Source organism: Lonchura striata, chromosome 12 (assembly GCF_050655825.1).
Source record: "Lonchura striata isolate lonStrDom1 chromosome 12, ASM5065582v1, whole genome shotgun sequence".
NCBI lineage: Eukaryota > Metazoa > Chordata > Aves > Passeriformes > Estrildidae > Lonchura > Lonchura striata.
In genome coordinates, this window is record NC_140714.1 from 20,750,997 (window position 1) to 20,758,246 (window position 7,250).

Consider the following 7,250-nt stretch of genomic DNA (forward strand, 5'->3'; position numbering starts at 1 on the left):
CTGATCCCAGAGTTACCAGCCAGGGCTCCCTGTCCACCAGTGTGACTGTCTCCAGTCCCATGACAGACCAGTCCATCACCATCCCAGTGACAGTGATCTGACTGACAGAACCACTGCACCCGTGAGATGTAAGTTTAGATCTGCACTCCGTATGCCAGCAGGAACCTTTAATTTCTCTGATGTTTATGAGGTTAACTCTTAAAGCAGGTTGGAGAAGATGCTCCTTTTAACTCAATATTGCCTCCTCCTAATCAATTCTGCAGATGAAGCCAATCTCTTCCAGCGGTTTGGTGAGTCTTACCAGGTGATGATCTTCACGCTTTTTGCACTCTTAGCAGGGACAGCTGTTATGATCATAGGTAAGAGAAGGAAAGATTGCACAAGAATTTTTCTCCATAGCTTCTTACAGTGCGTTAGGTGTAAGATAAAAAGGAATGATTGCCATGCAAAATTATTTTGGTTTGTTTTTCAATTGTCTTGTGGCCTACCATGCATTTTTCTCACCGAATGAACAGCACAATCAGCCAGTATTCCACCCAAGGACAAGTCTTCAGCACACACCTAACAGTAAGCAGCTGTCACCCAGTTAGAAGGGAATTAATTGATTAGTCTGGCCATTGCTCTGGAATTGAATGTAGGAAGGTCTGTAATCAAGAGTGGCAATGAAAAATAATTCACATTCTTACAGATGTGTTGAAGTTACAGTGAGCTGCAGGCATGGTTGTACACACAGGTGATGCTTCAGGTAAAATAAGGCAAATTCAAGTGAATGTCACTTGCTGAGGGGAAATGTACTGTGCTCCCCTCAGACTTAAGTCCTGAACGGGAAGACCCACAAATTCTGATACTTGCAGGGTACCTTTCCAAGAGGCACTGAGCTAAAGGGATGATTTCACTTGGAATGGATCATCAGGTTCATTGCCAGTGTCCAGCAGATGCTCAAGAGCAGTTGTTTGCTCCTTCTCCCACCATTCATTCCCAAGCCTGAGTGTTGTCTTCTCCTTCCCCTGTTTCAGGTTCCATCGGGTCACCTGCACATTCCTTCAGCTCCCAGGCCTCCAGCAGGCAGAGCAGCCCCTCGGCCAGGCTCTGGAGCACGGGTTACGCCTCTCAGTAGGGGCAGCACGGCTTCTCCTCGTGGCAAATCAAAACAAATGTACAGCTCAGTGTCTTAGCAAGCTCAGCAACTTCAGCAGTTGGGATGTAATTCAGGTTTGCTCTGGAATATTACTAGGACCTGAATTTATTTACTTTTTTTACTATTTAGGGCTCTGAGTTTATTTTTGTTTTTTATGTCAGTGCTTCAATTCTCAAAAGCTTGTTCTATCTGTTGTTTTTTGCTGCCTGCACAAAAAGCAATGTTTAGGCTAGTCTGGCTTTCTTGGATTCTTCAAGCAACTAGAAGTTATATCTAAGTTAGACCAATAACAGGTTTTTATTTACTTTTTATAAAAATAAGATTTATTTCTAATGTACTTTTTTTAAAAAGGGGAAATTAGAAAAACAGGTGAAATATGAACCAAAAATGTTGAAGGATTGTTTATTTTGAAGAACTGTTTTTTATTTTGTGTTCCAAAAACTCAGGATTGTATTGCACTGATAAGTGTTCTTTGTTTAGCCTTACACTGGGATTCACCAGCACAATATGCTGGTTTAGCATGAGAAATGCTGGAACAACTGTGAATAATAAAATGTTTTTTTACAACAATGATTGGAAAAGGAATAAAAAAAAAGAAAACCAGAACTTAGTGTGAGTTGCTTTGGGTACAACTGCAGTATTCCTTGGTACTGTTAACACTTTTCTGAACTGGGACTGTGAAAGCATGTGCCTTTTAAGTGCACCCTTCTTCTGGTAGGAATCCTTTCTTTTGAGGATATAATCACATCCCAGTCACTTTTCTTTGTGAGCAGGGTTTTGCAGCTATCAGATAAGGGTTTTGTTTACATATATCAGGCATCCCAGTTTTAACTGTGAATAATATTCTGGCTCTCTGAACTTTGCCAAGGACCATAACAAAAGTGAAATAACAAAATACTTTGTGTGCAGAACTATGCAGGCAAATAGATGAATGGAATGCAAACCCAGTGCATGTCATGGAGTTTTGGTTTCACACAGTGTTATAAACAAAAGGATTGTTACATGAAATTGTATTGAGTCTTGTTTAACTTACTGGCTAATTTTGGAGAAATTGTGCCCTTAACTGCTAGTACTACTAAAAAAGGTCAGTTTGGATGTAGATAATCAGTTGAATCTGTATTAAAGCTTTTTTAGACTTCTTTATTTTGAATTTTCTTGTGGTGCGGTTGTTCAGAGTCTAGCACTGGACTATATTATTTAAATCTGTATTATTTAATAAAGCTTTTAAAGATTCCTTCATGTTGCTGTTGAAGAATTTTTTGCAGTTTGGCTGTTTAGAATGTAGCATTGGGCTGTTGTTTGAACTTCACTTCCTACAGCCCCTCAGTGTTTGCAATCACAATTTTCCAATCTTAATTTTCTCTCTGTTGGCAATGTAATGTTTTGAAATACTTTGACAATTCTTCCACTAGCATTTGTTGTCAGAGATTTCTTCCAGTTTTCACAAAGCATCTTCAATTCCTGCTGAAATCAGTGATGACTGTAGAAGCAGCTGCTCATTTTCTAGGTTTGTTCAAACTTACCATTTTGTTCATTTGGGTTTTAAAAGAAAGATGTGATCTTTTTTCCACTTGAATCACTTGAATTCAGCAAGAAACCAGTGGGCTGTGAATATCTCAGTGCTCCTGTGATAAACTCTTCAGAAATGATTAAAGGAGAGGTTTTGCTCTCCTGTTGTTTCTCTTTCCCATTCAGCAATCTGGCACTGAATGTTCTGAAAAACAAACTGCTCCAAGTGATGGGAGTACTTTGGCAAATGCTTGCTGTTTATTTCATTTCTTTAGGAAAAGTTGCAGTGTCCTGTTAAGGAAAAAAAAGGTATGAAGTAGGGAGCTGGTATGGCTCAGGAGCCAACCTCCTGCAAGCAACAGCCAGGCTTTGGCTCAAGGAGCTCACCTCACCTGTGGGGCCATTCCTGGGGCTGGGGGGATTTGGGGATATAAATTTTTCTCAGCAGGTTGCTGCCAATGTGAAGATTTTTTTATTATTATTTAATAAACTGAGATTTGCATTTAATGCTGATTTCCCTCCCTGTTCACTTACTGCTTGTTCCTGTTTTCTCCCTGAGAGGGAGAAGGGCTGCTGGCAGTGTGTCTGTTCCAAGGTCCAGCCCTTATCTGAGTTGAAATGTCTGAGCTGTGCCAGGCTGACTCCTGCATCCAGAAAATCCTTGCCTGCCCACAGCTGATCAACAGGTGTGTCCCAAGGAATTACTCAATTAGATTAAGGTCAGCAAGGCTGGGTTAATACTGGTCTTCAAGCCAATCTGCTCCCTAATCAAACATCCCAAACACAGCCCAATCTTTATTTCTCCATCTGCCCCTTTTCAAAAGCAAGGCAGATGATGAACGAAACACGGCACACACCTTTCAGCAAAGAGCTCTTTCTGATGGGCAGCCAAGATTATGGTGTGCTGCTTCAGGGGAAGGTTTTCCTGGCAGCCTGTTAGCTGCCTTTTGCAGTTTATGTGAAGGATTAAAGTTGTCCAGGTGAGAGTCCAGCCTTGGCTAACCCCTCCCTGCCTTGGCCTGCAGATAAAGGCATTCTTGCCTTCTGTGTTTGGTGGTTGATTCTGGCACTCAGGAGCACATGTCAGTTTGTTCGTGAACATCCTCTGGTGATTTCTTAGTAGAGGCTCCCCAAGAAGCTTGAGGAGTTTCTCCATCCCAGTTTCCCCAGTTAGAGACACAGCTGTGTTAGGCTGTGTCTCCTCGCTGTGTCCCAGGGATTGCAGCAATCCTCCCCAAGGAACTTTCCTTGGAGCAGCCCTGGAGGCAGATGGTGTTTGGGCAAGGTACATGCTCTCCAGTTAATTCCTCTTTTATTTTTTTTTATTTTTTTTTTTTTTCTGGTAAGGCAACTAGAGGTATTGTTTGTGTATTTAGCTTTATGATTCTGTGTTAAGTTAGTGTAGTATTGGTGATTTGATTAAAACCATTCCTTTTCAGCTGTTTCTTTGTATCAATTTCAAGTTCAAGGTTATAGCTGGCCTTAAACTCCAGCCTGTGTTCTCCACAGCAAAGCCCCTGTACTGTCGTAGGAAAGGCATCAATTTCTAAGCTGTATAAAAAGGCATTTAGCATGTGATGACTCTCTGACATAAGGTCTTTGGGTGATACTAAATATTCTAATTTTTATTTATTTTATTGGCAACATTCAAAAACATCTGCTTTATTTTCAGTTTGAACAAAGCTGGGTTCACTTTTCATCTGTTGACTTCAATGAGACAACTTCTCCGTGTAAATTTGGCACACAGTTTCCCAGGACCTTCTCCTGAAGCTTACAAAATTAAAACAAGAAAGGGAAACTATTTTTTCTCCTTGATCCACACTTCTCACCACTGCACTGAGCTGTAGCTGTACCACCAGTGAGCTGCTGTGCACATCTTTCCTCACACCTCTTGCCCTCTCCATCTGCAGAGCAGTTTTTATCCCAGGTGCTGTGTTCACCTCTGCAGGTGGCCTCCTCCAGAGCTGTGTGTGTTAATAAATTATTTCCTGCCATTTCTACCACCTTCACCCCTCAGCACAGCCTGGTGGTGCTGTGCTGTGTGTGCTGCCTCCCTCCCAGTGCTTTGCCAGAATCCCCAGACAGACTGGGAGCTGCAGTTGCTGTTTTCCACGGAGCAGGCGTTGTGTACATGTTTGTTCTTCACCCAGACATTCATTCTCCCCTTCTCACTTCTTACTTGCCACGTTGTGTTTTAAAGTGCTGTTCCCATTCTGCTCAGTTCAAAGCTTTATCCCAGGCCTTACTTTTGCATTTAGCATAAATAAATTTATTTAAAGCTGTTGTGCTTCTGGATAAGCCAAGGTCTCTTTTGTGACCTTTTGTTCATTTTTTAAATTTCATTTTCAAGTAAGCCAATTGCCACCTCAGGACATCCTTTCACACTTTGGGTGGGAAAGCACCACAAAACTTCACTGGAGAGTCAGACCGGAAATCCCTGCAATGGAGAACCTGAGGCTGCCTGTGCCAAAGGCAGCCCTAGTAAATAATTTTAGGCCAGCATGTGCATACAGTGACCATCTTTAAATCAAACAAAAGCAGTATTGTCTGGATAAAATCTGGTGATTGAAATTCAGTTTCTTGGTGAACGAGCTTGGGAGTTCTGGAACCAGTTTTAAATAATTGTTCTATTTCCCATGTATTCATCTGTGAGAGAGACATGAGGTGGGAGATGATTTTGTCTTTTGTGGCATATGCTTTACTTGGAAAATAAAGTTCTGAGACTCTCTTAAGTAGTAGGAAGCTGCCCTTAGTAACAAAATAGTGAAAATGGTTGTATTTTATCCAAAAGGAAGAGGAAAAAAAATTTTCCAAAGTAATAGCTTGTAATTTGACAGCATGAATCACTTGTGTTATTATGAATGAGTCATAAATAGAGGAGGCACCAAAAGAATTTTTTTTCAAAATGTACAAAGATAACAAAGAAACAAAGTCTCCTAAAATGTTGCTAAGAAGGCACCAGGTCATTGAACAGGCTAAGCTTATTTGAAATACTAACTCACCAAAAGTGCTTTTTGTTAATTTTTTTTTTTTTTTTTTTTGTAAAAATAATAGAAGAGGCTGCTTTCAATTATCTTTTTCTCTAAAAGTGAATTAGCCTGTCTTTAGTGGAAGCTGGGTCAAAGCCCTCCCTAGAAGCATTAAGAATCCTGGAGTTTCAGTATTATGATCCAGCCTTTACCAGCTCCGGAACTCTCCTGCCACACACAGTTGGTCAAGTCACCAAACACAGCCAATAAAGCTGATTTGGCCACTGTACTTTGTCATTGCTCCTATGCATGTTTATCTTTCCAAACATTCTTTCCTCATGCCTGACTAGTTATCTTTGGATCTGAAGCTGTGGCCATGTCCTGGTGGATATTTGGTTTGTTCATTTGCTAGATTAATATTTCATTTCATGCTGGGTTAAGACTGGCCAATAGAAATAAATAGCTTTTGGTTATAGCACAATGAAGGAGCTCTTGTGAAGAAAAAAGAACTCTGTTGTCCTGAGCATCTGACCCCAGCTGGTGCATTCTCTCTGCCAGCTGGTTCTTGCATGGAAGGAAAATTAATGGAATTGCCGAACAAAGAAGTATATACGCAACAAACATTGATGGCTAAACATCCTCCTTGCAATGCCAGAAGGATTCCAAATAAGCAGCTGAACTGAAGGATTATTTTGAAAGTGTTATAGAAATATTGTTCTACTGGAAATGTTTAAAGGTCAGCTGGAGAGTTTTGTGGGGTTTTGTTGCTGAGGTTTTTTTGGTGCCTGACTCCTTAGTTCTGGGCATGCTGCTTTCATAAGACATCACTGACAGGCTGGGCTCTCAGAATCTGTGTTACACAGATTATCATCACCATTGCTACAGTTTACATATTCCTCCCCTCCTACAAAAAATGTGACCTTTGTCACATTACACTTTGTGTAATTTTGGAGATTTTTGTTGTTTCTTTTCTTTTTTTTTTTTTTTTTTTCATCTCTGGTGTGAGATTCCACCTCGTTCAGCAGGAAGAGATCAATGAATTGAGATAATTGAAGAAGTAGGCAGTAGTTGCTACCACTCTCCAATGATTTCACTAAATTATTAACAATGTGCTCAGAGCTGTCTTGGGGGTGCTGGGAGAGCAGAATATAGTTTAGGCATAAACCAGAATGTAGTTCAGGCAGAATGTAATTTAGGCATAAAACATGATACAGCAATTTCATTTTAGTTCCAGATTTACTGGATGTGCTTCTGAAAGCAGAAGCTACAGATCACACTTCTGTCTGATTTTTAGACTTAGGGTTCCAGTGACAGTGCAAAATGTCAGAATTATGTGTAAGTTAAAAAGCAGTGCTGAGCTGTAAGGTCACAGAACCCTGTTAGTGTTCACTCCATGATCTGACTTAGCAAATCACAGCTTCATATGCTCAGCAGGGATGGCAGAAATCACTCCCTCTGCTTCATAATAATCTCTCCTTTTATCCGGACTTTCAGTTGCTGTTTAGAAAAGGCCTGAAGTGCTTTGTGTCCTTGACCCAAGTGACTGACCAGCCTGCAGGGCTGGGAGAGCTGGGTACAAGTGTAAAAACACCTTCAATGCAGTGACTCATCAAGCAGTAGCATTGGCATAAGAG

At 40.8% G+C, this 7,250-nt stretch overlaps 1 long non-coding RNA gene across 1 annotated transcript; it reads left to right on the forward strand.

The window, feature by feature from the left end:
• Window position 1: 1 nt before the first annotated feature.
• LOC146766307 (uncharacterized) lies at window positions 2-2,941 on the forward strand. Its single transcript, XR_014958213.1, has 2 exons — window positions 2-567; window positions 1,017-2,941. It is a non-coding gene; the product is annotated as an uncharacterized LOC146766307 (long non-coding RNA).
• Window positions 2,942-7,250: the final 4,309 nt, after the last annotated feature.